Source organism: Ursus americanus, chromosome 14, assembly GCF_024610735.1.
Source record: "Ursus americanus isolate L20-20 chromosome 14, mUrsAme1.1.p, whole genome shotgun sequence".
Classification (NCBI taxonomy): Eukaryota; Metazoa; Chordata; class Mammalia; order Carnivora; family Ursidae; genus Ursus; species Ursus americanus.
In genome coordinates, this window is record NC_142140.1 from 17,388,552 (window position 1) to 17,407,942 (window position 19,391).

General features: G+C 41.1%; 1 protein-coding gene across 1 annotated transcript in view; it reads left to right on the plus strand.

The window, feature by feature from the left end:
• Positions 1–4,474: 4,474 nt before the first annotated feature.
• Positions 4,475–19,391, plus strand: part of CNTN3 (contactin 3) — a 328,940-nt gene continuing 314,023 nt past the window's right edge. The window contains exon 1 of the mRNA XM_045808104.2: positions 4,475–4,593. The gene's annotated coding sequence lies outside the window, so the exon portion shown is untranslated. The remainder of the gene's footprint in view (positions 4,594–19,391) is intronic.

A 19,391-nucleotide genomic window follows, 5' to 3' on the forward strand; every position in this document is an offset into this window, starting at 1 on the left:
CTAAGTTGAATTCTATGATTTCACAACTAATTCCAATACTGTTTTTAACTTCCATTAATTTACATCCTTAAAGTTTGGAATGTGCCATATGGCTTATATGTTATCATGAAAGATATGGACTATGTCCTGGCTCTTGAAAGTCTGGACTATGGACTAACAGCAAGAGCATCTTCCAAAAAGTTTGGGAGAAATGGCGCAGTTTTGGGTCTTACCCCAGACCTGCTCAATCAGAATCTGCATTTTAATCAGATTCTCGATAGCGGGCATTATTAAAGTTTTAGAAGTGCTGGACTAGATGGGCAACAAAACCCACTTCAACTTACAGGGATGTACAGCGGGCAGAGTCTGGCATTAAATCCCTGGATTCAGAGCCAAGCCCTGCTACTTACACCTCGTGTAATCTTTGAAGGGAGAGCTTCCAAATACATGACTTCACTTTTCTGCTTTCGTGCCTTAGTCTGTAAAACGGTGGTAAAACAGTAGATGCCTCATGGGGTTGTTGTGAGGGTTGCAAAGTACTGCGTGTAAGCAATTGATACAGCGTGGGGCACACTGGACGCTCTTTGAATCATTAAACATTTATGGTACACCTATCATGTGTATGTCAAGTACGTGCCGGGGGCTGTGAATGCAGCAGTAAACAAAACAAAGTCCCTACTTTCATGAAGCCTTCATTCTGGTGAGGGATTCTGGCAACACAAAACAGATGTAAAAAAAAAAAAAAAGTCACATAGGGATATGTTCTGTGAAGTAGAGAGAATGACAGCAAAGCCACTGTAGACAGGAAGTTCGGCAAACTTCTTCAGAGGAGAAAACAAATGAGTAGGCACCTGAATTCGTTATATTTGATTAGTATTCAGAGCTAAGTCCCAGGCACAGTGCTAAGCATTTGATATGCATTCAAGTCTCCAGAATCCTCCAGTTTGACCCTCTCACCAGAAAAGTGGAGAACTTGCTTGAATAAGGATATTCACTAGACAATCAGACGTTTAAGGTGAAAGTTTCGTCAAAAGATTTATGCCTATATTATCCAGTTATTGCAACCATCTTATTTTTACTCCAGTTTGGATTCTGACAATGTATTATCACTTTGTAGTTTGACCCAAAGAACCCCCAGAAGCACCCCCCACTCCAGCACTAGAGATGACAATTCTGCATATTCAGCAATATGATCTTTACATCTAGATGTGAGCTAGAACTTTGGAATGGTAACATGGCAATGTCCAGAGGACCTGTCTTTCCACCTATGGAAACTAAAAGACTCCACACCTCTTTTTTATAGAAACAGGTATGTTTTAGTAACCTGGCTACATTCCAATTTATACTTTTACTGAAGAATGTCAAGCTGTGGGTTTAGCAGATATTTTCCTTCATTTCCTTTTGCTACACAATAAACAGGCAAACAAATAACTGTTATGTGGTGTCAGTGGCATGAAATAGCTTCTATATTCCAACACAGATGGGGTATCTTAATACTGGGAAGATGATCTCACACTTTAAAGTGCTTTGATATAAAAGGTGCCATATAAAAAGGAAGTTATTATTCTTAGTTATAATACCCTAAAAAAAGGATTTGCCATCTAAATGGCTGCTGAAACTTAACTGCAGAATTGCTTATAATGCTACAATCAGTTGAGGCCAAATTCAATAAAAACTCCATCCGGCATTCACACTGAGAAGACCCACATGTGCCTTTAATTTTTTTTTTTTAATTTCCTGGGCTTCCGGCCCAGAAATTGGATGGGAATTTTATTTAAACCTGCTCTTGTGTATCAACTTCTGGTAAATATCAGGTTTTCAGTTGACTCACATTATGCTTTACATTTTGAGCAGAGGGAGGAAATAAAATGATGCGTATCTCTCTAAATACATATACTTATACACCTCTTACCTGTCCTGCCCATGAAACCGTGGTTCACGCTAAATGTTCATCATTACTCCTACAAATTTAAGATGCCCCTCCCCTCTTCTGCTGCAACCATAGATTAGAAAGTCCATTAAAACCCTTTCCAGTACTAATCAGTTTTCACCAGCATAAACAATGTAATCTGAGTTTGGAAATGACTAATTATTTGGAGAGGGTGGTGAGGGGTTCAGGTTTAGATTTTCTTGAAGGTAGGAAGCTTCTTTCTTGTCTTCCCCCTGTCATTTTGCTGCCTGGGGCCAGCTCTCCCTCCTTGATGAAAATGCTCTTTCCTTTCCCACTAGACAAGGTATATATGTATGTATTAGAAGGAAAATGCATTATGAGACATCAACTTGAAAATATTAAGAGAAGAAGCACTCCTTTTGATGGATGTGGGCATGGCAGTAATTGCACCTGCTAGGTGCCAGGCATGAGCATAATTTGCATGTAAAATTTTCTCAGTCCCTTCCAGAATACACCAGTTCTACTTAATAAAACATTTTGTCACACTCAGGGGGTTTGCCAACATGTTCCCAGATTGCAAGCAAAAAGATTATTTACAGTAACCAATAACAACTGAAAAGACCATAAACAACCTTTCCATACCTTTTCTATTTTTTTTTTCTTTTCCTAAGTAGAGAGACTTTAAGGAGCCCAAATCTACTACAATTTAATTCTGATGGGAAAAAGCACATTATTTTATTTATAGTAGCATGTTCTATCTATCCTTGCCTCCCCCCCTTTGCAAACACAAATAAAGCCAGCTTTTATTGTTGTTGTTGGTAATCCAGCCATTACTCTTACAGGGAAGAAATGCTTCCTGATAAAGCGAGAGATTGGACAAAAGTGACCAACATCAGAGAAAGTTACCCAATGCGCCCCTGGTCCCTGCTGTGTGCTCATGGGGAAAGAGAACATCACTGCTCAAGTAGCTCTGGGGGAACCCTGCCTAGCTCAAGCCTTTGAAAGAGTTTCTTCCTACCACCCAGAACAGCCGGTGCTCTGCCTGCTGGGTTTATTGTAGGGAGTACTGCCCTGCACTTTAAGGACCTGGGCTCTGCTTCTTGTCTTGTAATCCCCCTCACTGTGAGTTTTCCCAACAATTCAAATTCTATTTTGAATTGCAAGGGCCTAGGGAGGGCTACTTATTTTGGGGGGAGATGAGCAAGAATGAGAAAGAACAGTCAAAACAGATGTTTCCCTTAAACCTCCTCTGAGGTCTCCTTCACCCAGGGTGCTGTCCTTGATGATGAATTTTGTCCCTGACAGGAGGAATCACAGGGAAAGAAGAGGAGACAAGACTGTGAACTTATTAAGCCTAATTAAACAAACATGAGTAGATTTTGTTTTTACCATAAAGGGAAAGTAAACTCATGGTAATTTTTTAAAACAACGTCAAAGAATTACAGAATTTAGCCCCAATTACAGTCTTACTCACAAGTAGTATTGTTAACAGTATCCTAGGACATCCTTCTAGAAACTGCGAATGCATAAATATGCATACGTAGACGTGCATATGAGCACAAAAACTGTAAATATCTTTCCTGAACTAACTTTTCTACTAACAATACTTCCTGAAGGTCATTCCATGCCACTGGTAATAAATGTACCTCCCTCTCTACAGGTGCTGCCTTATATTCCAATGCATTCCACTATATTTTAATTAGACACTCTTAATGATGGACAGGTAGGTTGTTTCCAACTGTTTTTCACTTACGTGTAAAGCTCACTGAACAACCTTTGCACAGGTACTGGAAGTAAGTCCAGCCTAGGGGTTCAAAGCAAGGGCTTAGGATTTCAACAGGCTTTACTCAAGGTCCAGGTTCGCCAACTAACCACTGCCTGCGTGTATATAGGCAAATAAAATAAGACGTACCTCACAGAGTCCTTGTCAGAATACAATTGTGATTATTCTTATAACTGACTCATTGAGGCCTTAGGCAAATTAATTTCCTCATCATTAAGTCAGGGAATAATAATAGATTCAGGGTTGCTCTGGGGACGCCATGAACTAATTCCCTTAAATTGCGCAGTCCACTACCTGGTACATAGCGAACCTTTAATAATTATCAGCTTTAATATTAAATTGGCAATCTTTGCGCACTTGTGGGAGCGCAGCTGCAGGAGGCTTTCCTAGAAGCGGAATTCCTACCTTTAACCCCGTGCTCCCCGGGCCCCAGCTGTGCGCACACGAGGCCACCAAGCGGTGACACGTTGACCGCCGCCCCATCCCGCGCCGCCGCCCAGGGCCCTGCGGAGGCCGGACACACGTGGGCGCACGCGGCAGAGCGCAGGGCGGCGTGGGCTCCCGGCCGGCACGGAGGCGCGGGGGGCGCCGCCGGCGCGAGGCACGGGACCCCGTTGGCTGCTCCGCCGCGCTCCCCGCCCCTCCCTCCCGCCTTCTCTCCCCTCCCACCAGTGCCCGCGCCGAAGCCGGAGCCTGGGCGGCGGAGGCGCAGGCAGCGCTCGTTCGGCGCCGGCAGCAGCCACAGCAGCCTAGCGCGCGGCGGCCTCGGCGGCGGCGGCGGCGGCGGCGGCGGCGGCGGCGGGCGGGCGCCGCGGGCTCGGCCAGGAACGGCGCGGACCGGAGCGCTGCGGCGGCGGCTCGCGCGGGCGCGCACGGCGGCCCCCCAGGCGCGGGGGAACGGCGGCCGGCTGGCGGGAGCCTTGTGAGCTGCGGGAACCAGGTAAGTCAGGGATGCCCGGCTCCTCGCGCCGGCCCAGGGCACTGCGATGAGCCACCTGCCAGGGCAAACTTTACGCATTGGCTTCAGGGCTCCTACCCTAAAGTTTGTTTGCGGGGATGTGCACCCGACGGGTCGAGAATAAAAGATGCGTCTCGCAGCCTACTTGATTTGGGGAGATATTTTTTTCCTTCTTGAGCGAGGATTGGTTTCCAGACTGGGAAGACTTTGCATCCCCATCTCCAGCGTGGGGAAGCGTGAGGTGGGTCCCTCTGGCTAGCCCTTAGCGCAGCGGATTTGGCTAGTGAAGTTGGAAAAAAGAAAGAAAGTTGTGAACCGCAGGAGTGCTGAAGATGAATCCTAGGTTCATGGTGCAGGGGGCTAGGGGGATTGTGATAGCTTTTTGCCAGAAACCCCTCCCTGGTCCCCAGCTCTGAGGAAACCAGGGCGGAAGATTCTTCGAATAGGGATCAAGTTTTCCAAGCTGCATTCTCTTCTCTTTCCACTTTCAAATCTGCAGCCTTGGACAGGATCTTCTGCTGCGTTTATTTGCCAGGTTTTCTCTGGAATGGGCTGTAGTCCAGGTTTCCTGAGCTCGGACCTGGTCTTGGCTGCTTTTCCCTTTTCTAAGGAGCCCTGAAAAGCTAACCAAGCAGGTAACAGAATATCAGGAACGGAAAACTGGGAAGTGCCAACTGGGTACCCCAAGTCACAGCACCATTAGAAAATTTTTTGGTTGATGGAAATGAACGAACAGCTTATGGGCTGGGCTTGTGCAAAGCCCCGCACGACTCGCCAATCCGTGTGTCCTCTGTATTGCATTTGCTTACTGATTTACAGCAAGGAGATGTGCTCAGAGGAATGATTTAATAACAAACGGTACCGGCTATGGTGAAGAGAGTCAATCTCTGGTTTGAGCCAAAGGGAGGAGGACCGACAGCTCTGGGGAAGGGGTGGCCAATTTGTTCACCTCAAGCCATGATGTGGGGAAACAGAGCTAGGTAGAGAAAGCAACACAGAGAGGGAAGATGTGTGATGTTCGGGAGGGAGGTCAGAAACCTCGCTCATATGGTGAGTAGGTAAATCCAGAAATAATTTAAAAATGATTAAGCAAGAATATTTGTTTTTTTAAAGTAGGAGGACGCTACAAGCTGTGGTTTCTGTTTACCCCCCCCAGAGATGAATATCATACCAGCTGAAAAAGAATCCTCATCTGTAAATAGATTAAAAACAGGAATTAATCAGAACAATGAGTCAGAACCCTTCCATGATTGAAAGGAGTAATTGCCTTTGAAAGAGCTATTACGTCTCAATACCAAAGTCAAATGTGTTACTTTTGCTTTGCTGGTTGTGTTTACTAACAGTGACATGACTTTGGCTGCAATAACCTGGCATCTCAGGTTGTAGTTTTAACCCTTTGTGCGGTGTGGTACTAGGGAGGAGGTTGTCTGTAGGTTACTACTCATACCCATTTGAACAACATTTACAAAATGCCTAATATGTGCCAGTCACTGGTTGCAATGGGACAGTTCTTGTACATCTGGTTCATAGAACACACCTGATAGGATTCAGCCTTGCTAGTGGAAATATGTTTGCTTGCAAATTATAAAAATAGTGGGTTCAGGCATTAATGGTCTTTGAATGTTTGCTTGCTTGCTTGAAGTCAGTTGAGAGTCAACATGTAGTTTGAGGACCCTCAAAAGGGACAGCGTCCACCGAGGAAATGGAGCAAATTGCTACACATTTTTATTTTAGGTAAATGGTGAGGCTAAATGCATGTGTGTGGCCCTTCTGTCTGAGGGTGGGATAACAGACCCGTAGTGGCTACTTGATTTGCAGGGTAATAGATTCAGGCAGTGACTGCCTCAGACAGTGTTCTACACACTGTCTGGACATCAGTAATGTTAGCCCGAAGGCATGAAGGCATTAAGTCCGTTCTTCAGAACTCTAACTTTTAAGCATCCTTTGCAACCCAGCCAGATAGCCCAATTGTTCCCTAAAATGGCAGCAAAATGTTTAATAGGACCAAAATGCTGAGCAATTTCAGCTGGAGCAAAGATTAGCTACAGACAGCAAGCTGTAGCCTTTCCATTGTTGATTTATGTTCAATTTTATCACTGTCACATTTCATATATGCCTAGTTATTACAAACTAATAGCTTCTTCGCTCTGCTAGCAAAATATGTGTCTTTCTCTTTTATAAGTTCCCAACTCCTCACACATTCAGTACACATCTTCTAGCTTTGTTTTTACTGCGTAATTTAAGGGTGCAACTTGAAGTTCTCATTAACTCTTGATATATTTTGTGCTGAAACGGTATATAGATATAATTGCCCCTTTAAAACTGCCAGATCTATATATCACTATGTTGTGCATAGTGCTGGATCAGTGTATTGTGTTTTCCAATCATCAGTTAGTAAGGTGTTAGCAAAAAAATAATGTTAACTCTATACACTGGGAGATATTCTGACGGCAGGAGGATTATTGATGCTGTGCATGTTTGCTTGCCCTCTCTGATTCAGTCACCACCACCAGTTCACTTTGAAGCCTGTTTATCTTAGCGAGTTTGTCTCTTAGAAGGTGAGCGTTTCAGAGATGTCCCAATGGTTTTAAAATGTATTTATTAGTCACTTACTGCTGATAAACTATTTTCCTTTCTTATGCTTGATACTACTGCCTTAGATACTATTTGTTTTGCAAAGATGCTTGGCAATAATTGAGTGTTGGGTTGGCCAAGGAACAGTTGAAGATAGAATATTTCTTTGAAATTAAGGGATAACAGGTATCAGTCGCAGACCTAATTTGTGTAAAAATTTCAGGAACCAATCAAACTACGCTAAGTAGTTTTTCCGTTTGCACCGCCCCAACCCCCCCCCATTTATCTACTAAATATAGTGGAACATTTCTTTTGAAAATTTGCTGCAGAAGAAATCCACTCTGTAGTTGAAACTTTGCATGCCAAGTTTCAATCCAGAGTACATTTTTATTTCTCCCCTTTTATGTACATGTTATAAACAAGAAATAAGGGTTTGTAATAGAAGTGCTGGCAGAACTTTATAGCATCTCAAACAGCTCTGCTACTTGGAATGTAAATATTTGTAGAATCTTTACTGTGCAAGGAGCTGCCTTGCAAAAAGTGAGAAAAAAATGACTATTTTATTAAGTAGGATAAAATAATTCTGAAAGTACGCATATTGCTTATTGCAGACATATTGGCATTCTAAGTAATAGATTATATATGTTACAGCAATTCCATAGCACTCTTTTAGGTATCTTTATAACTCAGACTGTAAATTTTCTGTGTTCCAAAACAGGAGAACAAATTTGTCCCATTTGTTTTTCTGAGTTGCTTGACTTTGCTTGCCTTTCCAATGTTAAGGGATGTTATCTGTTATTCAAAAACCACTTTGAATATATTGCTGATACGTGAGCCTGTCCCTATACTGTCTTTGGGACAAAGAATCCTTGGGACCATTTCAGTACTTCAAATACTCTTATTCTAGGGAACTAGTACAACTTGGATCTTGTGTGTCCTTTTGATTCTAATATTTCTCAGATTCGTCACTTCTCTTCATCTCCACTCACGTTATCTTTCTCCAAGTCACTATCTTCTCCCGGGGGATAACTACACTGGTTTCTGTGTCTCCTTTCTCGCTTCGTCCCCCAAATCATTCTCTGCACTGCAGTTGGGGCAGTTCTTTTTCTTAAATGTAAGTTAAATTAATACTCCTCTTCTCGAAGCACTTCAGTGATTTTCTGTCGCATTCAGAACTATTAAATATTATCTACAAAGCCATGTAGGATTTAAACATTACCTGTCCCTGCCACATCATCTCATGCCATGCTTTTGGGAACACGAACTTCATAGGCTTTAATTCATTGTCTGCAGTTTTGTTGACCTCTTTCTGATCTTAGGGTCTATTTTATCCCTTTGCCTAGTAGTCCATTCTGGCCCCCAAACACACACACACACACACACACACACACACACACACACACACACACATATTTTTTACTACTGCTCATCCCTTCGGTCACAATTTAAGTATCGTTTACTAGAAGAGGGCTCTCTAATTTCCTTCCTTTTAATTAGGGTCCCTCTGCTAGTCTTTTTGCTCATATCCCCCAAAGCACTTATCATAATTTGAAACTATTTCCTTATCTGTTTCCTTGTTTACTATTCCATAAGCATTTTATAAGCAGTTTTCACATCTGTTTTACTCACTATTGCAAAGCAGCTCCTCTCATAGTCTCTGGCTCAGAGTGGAGTTTGATAAACCCACGAGAGCTTTGCTTGGAGGGTGCTGAGTCCACAACATGTGGCTGGAGCACCTCCGTGACCAAAGATCCTGTCAGTAGTGCTCATATTCAGCAGAGGTCTGCAGCTGACTTTTCACAGAGTGTTCTTTCTGTCACCTCGCCCATGATCTCTTCGATCTCTTGGGTATCTGCTACTTCAAACCCATTGTGTCAAAATGGGATTCATCATTTTTCCTTCCAAGCTGCTTCCAGCTTAAGGTGATCTCTTCTTTCATTTATTCTCATTGTGGTCCTCCAGGCATAGGACACCAGTGGTCTTTGGCACCATCCTCTTCTTTCTTCCCTGCAACCAGTCAACTGATTAAAAATATAAGAACATTCCCTTGTGTGAACATGTGCCCCCCCAGGTTCCAAGAGCTTTACACCCTTTATACTTTTACCTTAATGCAGCAGGTTAAGAAACCACCTTCCCCCTCACTGGCTTTCTTCTCCAGTCTTTCTGACACATGCTGCTGTATTCATCCAGGAGCCAGAAACCTTGTATCATTGGACACCCATTGCCTGGAGAAAAAATTCCACTGATGCATCCTGTCTGCATGAGACTTCCTCCCTTAATTTCTTGCCCATACTTGAAGTTCCAATTTATAGGGGCTTTTTAAAACTTTCTTGAAAGCTCAAGATGGACACTTTTGGCTTCAAGGTTCCTGCACCCATGGCTTCCACTCCAAGCCCCTCATTCACGTCTCAATTCATATCCACCCTCAATTTACTGTTATCTGTGCCAGGAAGGCTCTTTAATGCGAATCCTACCATTTGCCTGGATGATACCCACCGATCTAGTCCTCTGGGAAGCCTTTAGTGTCCTCCAGATTAGGTTTGAGCTCCATGCTTTCCACTCTCAAAAGTGTTTAAAGATTTTTTCTTTAGAGGGAGAATGGATTAGAATTTAATTGATATTGCACAGTTGTTTAATATCTGTCTTTCCTGATAGTCTGTGGGTGGAATGGCACAGCATATTAGGATTTTGATGAGTATTTGCGGAAAATGATCTGATCTGTTTCATTCACGTACAATACTACTGTAGTTATGTTAGGGCTTCTTTTTACTGGACTTAAATTTTTTGAGTGTAAAATTTGAAGATTTTATTGTATTTTGCACAGTTTCTGGGTGACAAATCATTAATTGACAATAGATAGATATCATGATATGGTCGGAATTTAGAAAATTCTATGACAAACATATGCCCTAGAGGGGGCATAAGCTTAGGTAGTCAGTACTGACGGCTGGTCCTTGATGCAAGTGGCCTATTTTAGTGCAATGGGAGTAATATGGAATTCACAAAATCCATTATTTATCTGAGTAGAACACTGAATACGAAAGAAAAAACTAAATGCTTCACAACAAATCAAAAGTACGTCTTCCTAAACTATAAATAGCTACATAGTTATAAATGGGGCGGGGGATGCCTTGTGGCCATTAAACAGTCTTGCCGATTGTCCTTCAATGGAAAGTCCCATTATACCTCAGAAAATATTCCATTTCCTTTTCACTGCTTCCCAATTTATGATCTTTCTAGAAACATTAACTGTTATGTTCAAATAACAGAAATTCTTTGGTTGGTCCTTATAGGACTTTCTGAATTATTTGTGAGGATGAGACTTGGTAACTTACATTTTTAAAACTTTTTATTTTATTTATTTTTTTTAAGTTTTTCTTTTTTAAAGATTTTATTTATTTGAGAGAGAGAGCAGAGCTAGAGAAAGAGCATGGGGGGGAGAGGACAAAAGGTGAGAGAATAGCAGGTTCCCCACTGAGCAGGAAGCCCCACTCCTGGCTCAATGTGGGGCTCGATGTGGGGCTTGATCCCAGGACCCTGGGATCATGACCTGAACTGAAGGCAGACGCTTAACCAACTGAGCCATGCAGGTACCCCGTTTTTTAAAGATTTTTTTTATTGATTTGAGAGAGAGAGTGCACAAGCATGAGCAGGGAGAGGGGAAGAGGGAGAGGGAGAAGCAGACTTCAGGCTGAGGAGGGAGTCCAATGGAGGGCTCCAACCTAGGACCCCAAGATCATGACCCAAGCAGAAAGCAGATGCTTAACCTACTGAGCCCCCCAGTTATCCCTAAACTTTTTATTTTAAGATAATTATACTCATAGGAAGTTGCAAACATAGCACAAAGGTGTCTATATCCTTTACCCAGCGTCTTCCCATGGTGATACTGCATATTAGCTATAGTGTAATATTAGAAGCAGGAAATTGACATTGGTACATCACTGTTAACAAGACAACAGACCGTATTTATAATTATCACTATATTTTTTTAAATCTGAGTACATGAGTGTGTGTATAGCTCTATGCAGTTTTATCCCATGTATAGAATCATGTATCTAGGATTTTAATTTAAAGAACAAATATCCTGATAGCTGTAGTTCCCATGTTAAACATACACTGATGTAATAATTTTGCAAATGTCCTCCAGGTTTCAAATACTTTACTTCCATAGACCTTTTCCCATGCAAATGTTTGTCTTGTTGCTCTTAAATATCATGAACTCATTCACCTTGGAGTTGCCTATATGTAAAAGTTGCTATGGAAACGGACGTCTTCGCATTTTACAAAGCGGGATGTGACATTTGGGTGGTTCTCTATGGTCATCAGTTTGGGAATCTCTGTTGACTTTCCATATTAGTTTTAAAAAGTTCTGCAGGTAAGTGTGTTTGTTTGTCAATGGAATCAGACTTGGGCAGGATTTTTATGCCACCAGAGCCAAGATCTTACTGAATACTTCCTCGTACTTTCTGACACTAACAGACTCATGGTCCATTTTTGTTCTTACATAGAAATAGTCACTCTTTAAAATAACATATTGCAGAAGATGGTAATGACCCTTTCCAGGCAATTAAAATCAACCCGAACAATATAGCTAGTGATCTAATCTGATGGCTGCTACTCACTTGGGCTGGCCGCTTCTGTGAATATAAAGCAGCAGAGAAGTTGCTGATTACCAGTCGTTACCAATTCCAGTGAATATTCTGAAGGCTCTGGAATACAGATAAGGCCCATTTGTACCAAATTCGGGTGCGTGCTACAGGAGACAGCACCACTTTACCCCTTTCCATTCTCTTTGCCTACAAAAGTGTTTACATTCATATATGTTAGGCAGTTTGTCATATTCCTCGATTATTCTTAGTGAAGCTTTGCTAGGAGTTCTTTTATTTTGCTAAGAAAATCCAACCAAGAACTGTGTACATCATCAGCTGTATAATTTTGAAATTTGAAGCTTGTAGGTCAAAGGTTTTTATCTCTTTCTTACTTTCTCATGCCTTTAAATAAAATTTTTCTCATGTGCAATGGAAAGTATACATGTTTATATTTAGTACTAATTTATTGGATCATTTCTCCAATATTAAATAAGAATTACCCCTATGGAATTGATTCTGTGGCACTCAGTGGCAGTATTAGGTTTTTAAAAAGAACAGAAGGGTCTCAATATATGGGTTTTGTTTTATTCGATACAAACCACATATTCTATGAAGATGCTTGTAAGTGGAGGGCATATTTCCATATAATGGGAAATACTAGAATATAGACATTTCTGTTTTTAATCTAATAGTGCCATAATTGTCTGCTGCTGTAAATGGTTTTGCGTTATGACTTGCTTGGAAATATCTTTTGTCATTTTTCTAGAAATTAGCTACAGGGTATTCCTCCTGAGTCTTTATTTTTTTTCCATTTGATTATTAATAATCTGATTATGTCCTTGTTCCTCTTCTTCCCACCCCACTTTGACCACACACACACACACAGACACATACACCATCTAAGACATAGACTGGATTAAGAAATAGAATTAATATCAAATCATAAAATTCATAAGGTAAGAAATACAAATGTTTTGTAAGCATTCAAGCAGAAGAGAATAAAATCAAACGAAGGGGGGGAATTTTGGATTGTATATTGTTTGAATATATCATATGATTTAAAGTTAGTCCAGTCCTTCCTCTTCCTCCTCCTCATCTTCTCCTTCCCCTTCTTTTTCTTTTCTTAGTTTTCTTCCTTGTTTTCAGGTCATAGTTTTGAATTGACTCTTCTGTACTGACCCCTAGTGGGTAAATGTTTTCAAGTGCCTCTAATTGAAAAGATCACATATATTTGTTTGCAGGGTTTTTTACAGGGACAGGAAAGGTGACTATAAACTTGATCAAATTTGATCTTCAGAGAAAAATACCTTTAGAAAAAGAAATAACTCATCAGCCCTGTGGGAGACTGTTGGCAAAGCTGGCTGCAACGATATCTTTCTTGGCACTTTGCATGATGACTTGCTCTTTAGGCAAGGATTCGGTTTTCCTCCCCCTTGAATCGGAGCAATTATTATTATTATTTTTTTTTAATAATGATTTTTTATTATATTATGTTAGTCACCATACAGTACATCCCCGGTTTTCGATGTGAATCGGAGCAATTAAATTTGAATTTGAGCAATTAAAAAGTAGCCAGAGTGGTGTTATTGTGAATTTTGAGCCTAAGCCTTAAGGCGACAGGAGCTTATGTTCTTGTTCTCCTCCTGCCTTGAAACCTCCATGTAAAGTTCAGGTCTGCTTTTAGAGATTGAGAAGCCACCTAAAGACAGAGCCTACAACCAGTATGAGCTAATAGCCAGAATTGGTAGTCAGTCATGGAAGGCCAGCAGTCCCAGTTAAGCCATTGGATGATTGATTACATGAGTGACATCAGGCAAAACTAGCAAACAAACTGCCAAGCTGAACTCAGGTCAAATTCAGAATCATCAGCAAATAAATTGTGTTTGAATTATTCAGTTTTAAGGTAGTTTATGCAGCAGCAACACACACATATGTATTATATTAAAAAAAAAAAAAAAGAAAACACATTTGTGGCACCTGGGTGGCACATTTGGTGAAGTGCCTGACTCTTGGTTTTGGCGCAGGTCGTGATCTCAGGGTAGTGGAATTGAGCCCCACATCTGGCTCTGTGGTCAATGTGGAGTTGGCTTGAGATTCTCTCTCCCTCTTCCTCTGCCCTTCCCACTTGTGCTCTCTCTCTCTCTAAAATAAATAAATTTTTTAAAAACCACATTTAAAAATGTAACTAAATATTTTTAAAATGTGAGGTCTTACCTCTTTTTCTTGTTTTATAAATGTATTGGTCAGTTTTATTTTAGTAAGAAGCCAATGAAATTTTCAGATTTCATTGGCTTCTAAAAACAAATATTACTCACCTGTGTTACCTGAAAGCTATGGGTCAGAGGTGGGCCAGCATGGTTCTTTTCCATGGTTCTCTTGATTGTGTGCCTGCTGTAGACACGTGGCTTTTCATTCTGGGCCCCAGGGTGAAGGTACAGCTAATGTAGTGTATACTGTGGAGCTCCATCCAGGTCTGCCTGGTTAGGGCTTTACATACCTACCCACATCTCTCAGTATATCAGCTGCTGATGGCTCGCTGGTTCATCCCTCACTGGGGAGCTTTCCTTTGCAGAGGGAAGTATCCCAGGCAAGATTATGCCTCCTGTTGGCTGGTGCCCAGGCCAATGATTGGCTGATGCCTAGGCACAAAAACCTGGTTCCTTTACCTTAATTTAGGGCAACTCTGAAGGTCATCTCAGCCCCAAAAAGCCCCTAGGACTAGGACCAACTGAGGTCTCAGTTGCAATACTTTAAGTTTCAGGCTCCTGCTTTGCTGGTTCTTTCTTTCTTTCTTTCTTTCTTTCTTTCTTTCTTTCTTTCTTTCTTTCTTTCTTTTTTTCTTTCTTTCTTTCTTTCTTTCTTTCTTTCTTTCTTTCTTTCTTTCTTTCTTTCTTAGAGAGAGAGAAAGAGAGAGGGAGAGGGAGAGGGAGAGAGAGAATCACAAGCAGGCTCCATGCTCAGCACAGAGCTTGATGCAGGGCTCAATCTCAAAACCCTGAGACCATGACCTGAGCCAAAATCAAGAGTCAGATGCTCAGCTGACTGAGCCACCCAGGCTCCCCAGGTTCATGCCTTTTTATACTTCCCTACAGTGTTTTCTTTCAAGAGTATTCTTCACTAAACCTTTCTCATCTCAGATTTTGTTTCTAGGGAACCCAGGTTAAGAAAGCCCATTATCTGGGACACATTTTCACAGCAAAGGGCAGAAACCCAAGAGGCTTACTTGAACTATAAAGTAGTATTTACAATGTTGTCTAGGACTGGTCCTATATCAGGTTTGTTTTCACATTTCATTGGCCAGAAGTCACAGCAGGGCCAATAAAAGAGGGAGGGGAAAAGTGGGTGTTTACAAATAGTGATATAATCTACCATAATCTGCCTCACTTAGTCTCCTACACATAAAATATACTTTTAGTCACATGTACACTTGTTACACTCCACCTGTCCACAAGAACTATACCCTTAAACCTTATCTAGTTACGAAATAAGACTAAAGTCTAAGATTTTATTATAGGCTCTACATCTTACAGCAGAAGTACAAAAAGTTGACCCAAACTATTACTGACACATTAGAGCTTCTGCTAGGTCCTATCATATATTGATATGCTATGGGCTTGCTTATATTTTTATGGGTCTTCTGGGAGTTGGCAGATCTTGGCTGGGCCTGGCTGTGTTTCTTTGCCTAAGCTTCAGGTCTGACTGGCTCAGATATTTGCACATCTAATTCTGAGGTATAGTTTGAAGGAGAAATTCCCTGGTAGAAATTATTCTCATGCCAATTACATAGGTACAGAAGGACAAATGGAACCACACAAGATCTTGGCCACAATTGGAATACTGTTACTTAATGCTATATTCTGTTGGCTGTAATGAAAACATGACCAAACTCAAAATCAAGGATGGGGAGCTGTCCTCTACCTCTTAATGTCAGGAATTGCAAAGCCACATGGCCAAGGGCACAGATGCAGGAAGGGTGAAGAATTTGGGCCAATAATGCAATCTGCCATATCACCAAACCTTGTATCCATTAAGCATTGTAAATGCCCTCTAGTTTTAGTTGCATTTCAAATTAAAAACAGGAAATGTAAAATGTCACTTTATTGCCTATGAATGAATTATAACTCTAATTGGTGCCTAAGTGAAGCTCAGTAATACACAGAGTTGGAAAATATAATGAAAGCTCTCAGAGAATATACAGTCCAACTGGAACAACTCCTTTGTATTTGGAAATCTAGTGGAAAATATCAGGACATTTCGCCTAGTGATAATATATATTCTTTTACTTCTTAATCCAGGCAAACTGTCTTCCACTTAATAGTTCGTGATGTTGGGCACATTAATTGATTCTCCTAAGCCTTACTTTCTTCATCTGTAAAGTTGGAATATTGGTCCTGTATAGATTTGTCGTAATAAATATGGAAGGTAAGGTCAGGCCCTTAAAAAACTGAATAGTTTTCCTACCTATTCCTTCTAGTGGTTTTACTGTTGATGTCCATATTATTCACTATATATATTTTATATGTATTTATAGAATAATGGAGGTGTAGTGTATGCCAAAGGACTATAGAGTTGGAAAGAATGAAAGGATACTGGTAGAACTATCAAGAAGAATGATTAGGGAAGGCTTCATATGCATCTAGGATGAGCTGAATATTCAAGGTATGAAGGGCCCGAAGTCAGAGCTCAGTCTGCTTGCCTGGTAAAAGTTGGACTGGCAAGTTTTTGAGTCAGTGAGTCACTTCTATGCTTGTTGTCGTAGAGAGTGTGTTTAAGGGGATCCTTGGTGAGCGGTAAGTTGTGCTATGGAAGACTCTGATTTGGGCGGAGTGTAGGATACTGTTAGGGCTTAGAGGCAGATCTGATGCCATGCCCTGTTGTGAATGTAAAGTAATGGGAGACTGGGGAGAAGATGGGTCTGAGTAAAAATCTCTGTAAAGAGCTTTTATGTTTTGCCCCAAAATCCTTATAAAGCATAGCATCTTAGAATACATTTTGCCAATGAGGCCAAAAGATTCATAGAATGCCTTAGGTCAAATGCAGGTTAATGACCTAACCAGAAATGGAATCCATATTTCCCATGTCTGCAAATAGTGCATTTTTTCACTCTGGAACAGCTCCACTTATAGGAAAAATTTATGTAACAGGAAATGGAACTACTATTGCCTTATCCCCCATAACGATTTTGAGTGAACTCTTTTATTCATCTCAGACCCCAAGTGGACTCACTTTTCTCTCTCTATGTAGGATCTCATCTCTAGGACTGAAATTGAGTTCACTTTTCAGGACCTCTTTCAGCTTCCCCATTAGCTTAACCCTCCCCCTTCCCCAATTTCCAAAGCTGGCCCTCCTCGGCTCTTTAGGTCATGGAGTCTTTGATTGGCTCGTTTTCCTTCTCCGTCATGTGCATCCTTCATTTTTTTCTCTCTTTTGCTCTTTACTGTAAAGAGAAGAACACGGAAACTAACAAAAACTATCTAGCATAAGTGCTTTCCTTACCATTGCCCCACTTTAATACCGAGAATCCTCCTAATGACTTTCTTTACTTCTGTCAAAATCATACCCATCTTTTTTTAAAGTTCAACATAACATTTCTCTTTTGTCTACCTTTAGCTCTAGTTAGCTTTATCCAAAGATCTAAACCGGTTTATCTAATTGTTTGCTTTATTGCTATTTACAAACTATTGAGAATCATTCACCCGTCCCCGGGGAAGGCTGATTCTTTCTCATGCTATTGATGATGACAGGTTTGATCGGGTGACTTGCTTTGGCCAAGGAAATGTGAACATTTCACATTTAGTCATTTGCTGCAGGGGCTTTGAGAACCAGTACCTGGTTCCTTCTGCTCTTCTCTGCTTCTGAGGCCACGGAATCCTATGTTAAGATGGAGTTTCCTGGAGCCTGTTGATCTGCAGTAAACATCAAGCATAAGCACAAGATACACTTCGGCGTCACCAGCCACGGAGATGTTCATGTTGTTGGTTTCTGCAGCATAGCCTGATCTGTGCTGATAATACCACTTCTACCTGGATCTCTCAGAGCCTTTCAGCCACAACGCATACAGAGCTGACTTCATGAACATCCTTGCCAAGAGTTCATTGGTGCCAGCGTTTTCCACCTTTTCCCACCACTGAAAACAACATCAGCATCAAAGCAATTGCTCACACCATAAACTTGGGATTTCTTTTTGACTTCTTCTTTTTGAAGCCCCCGTGGAATAGCATGCAAGTCTTGTCTTTCCTGCATCTGAAATATGCATCGAAACTGCTCAGTTCTCCCCACCTTTAGTTCTAATAACTTCATCTAGACCACCATCAGCATTGTTCTCAGTTATTACCAAAGCATCCAGTCTAGTTTCTTGTCTCTGCTATTCATTCTTGATTATTTTGATCCTATTTCCATACTGCAGCCAGTGTGTAAAATGAAATATAATATGAAACCCTCTTTCAGGCCTAAAGAATTTCAGTTGGTGTTAGGGTAAAGTCCAGATTATTTGATGGGGCTCATGGGGTCTCCATGATTTTACCCCAGCTGCCCTTCTGGTCTTATCATGGGACACTCCTACCTGGGTTCTCTCATTGTAGCAGTGATGGACCAGTCTTTTGGTGTGACCGCTGGCTGAGAATACTTCCCCATAACTGCCATTGCTTCCACCCCACCACACACATACTTTCATAGAGACGCACTCACCCAGCAGCCATTGCCTGGCTGACTCCTACTTATCTCACAAGTTGCCCATTAAACAACACTTCCTGAACAGATGACAGTTTTTGCTCTACTTTTCTGTATCTGTCATCATCCTTATTTACTGTCTGTTTTCCAGACTGAGTAGTTTGAGGGCAGGGAACTTGTCTTTCTTGTCTACCCTTGTGCCCCAGTGCCTGGCAGAGAGTAGGCTTTCAAAAATATTGAACCGATTAGATAGAGACCACAAGTAGCCTATAAACCACTCATGATCTTTCCCTGTTTGAATTCTTGTAACTCTTTGTATAGTTTAGATTTTTCAGCACCATTTAATGTGGATTAATTATGTGCTAAGTGCTATGCTAACCACTCCATTTAATGCTTACAACAAATGAGCAATGCAGGCACTTTTCTTATGATGTGTATCGTATTGCCTCAACATAGTTATTTCTAGATTTTTAAAAATCTCCACACCTAGATTTTAACTCTTTGTTACGATAGCAATTATTATACTATAATTGTCTTTTGCTTGCCTATATACCCCTCTAAGTTGTAAAATTTCTCTGAGTGCTGGTCACCTGTGCCTGGCACACCATCTGCATCTTTGTAAGCATTCCATACATATTTAATGAATAAATAATCATACTTAAGCTCACATTAAACAGTTGGTATTACTATTATTAATTTTATCTCTGTGCTTTACACTTAGTAAATGCCTCAGGAAATATTTGTTCATCGATTCTTTTATAGAATTAATATGAGCTGCTTACTGTATTAAGGAAGTCGTGTAACTATGGGAATCACATTGTATTGAATTCAATTATAAATGTATTTATTGGTTATTTATTGCTGGGTGATACCGCCTCAACATTTAATAGTGTAAAACAGTCATTGTTTACAGTTTTGTGTGAGTGGGTTGGAAATTCAAACAGGGCA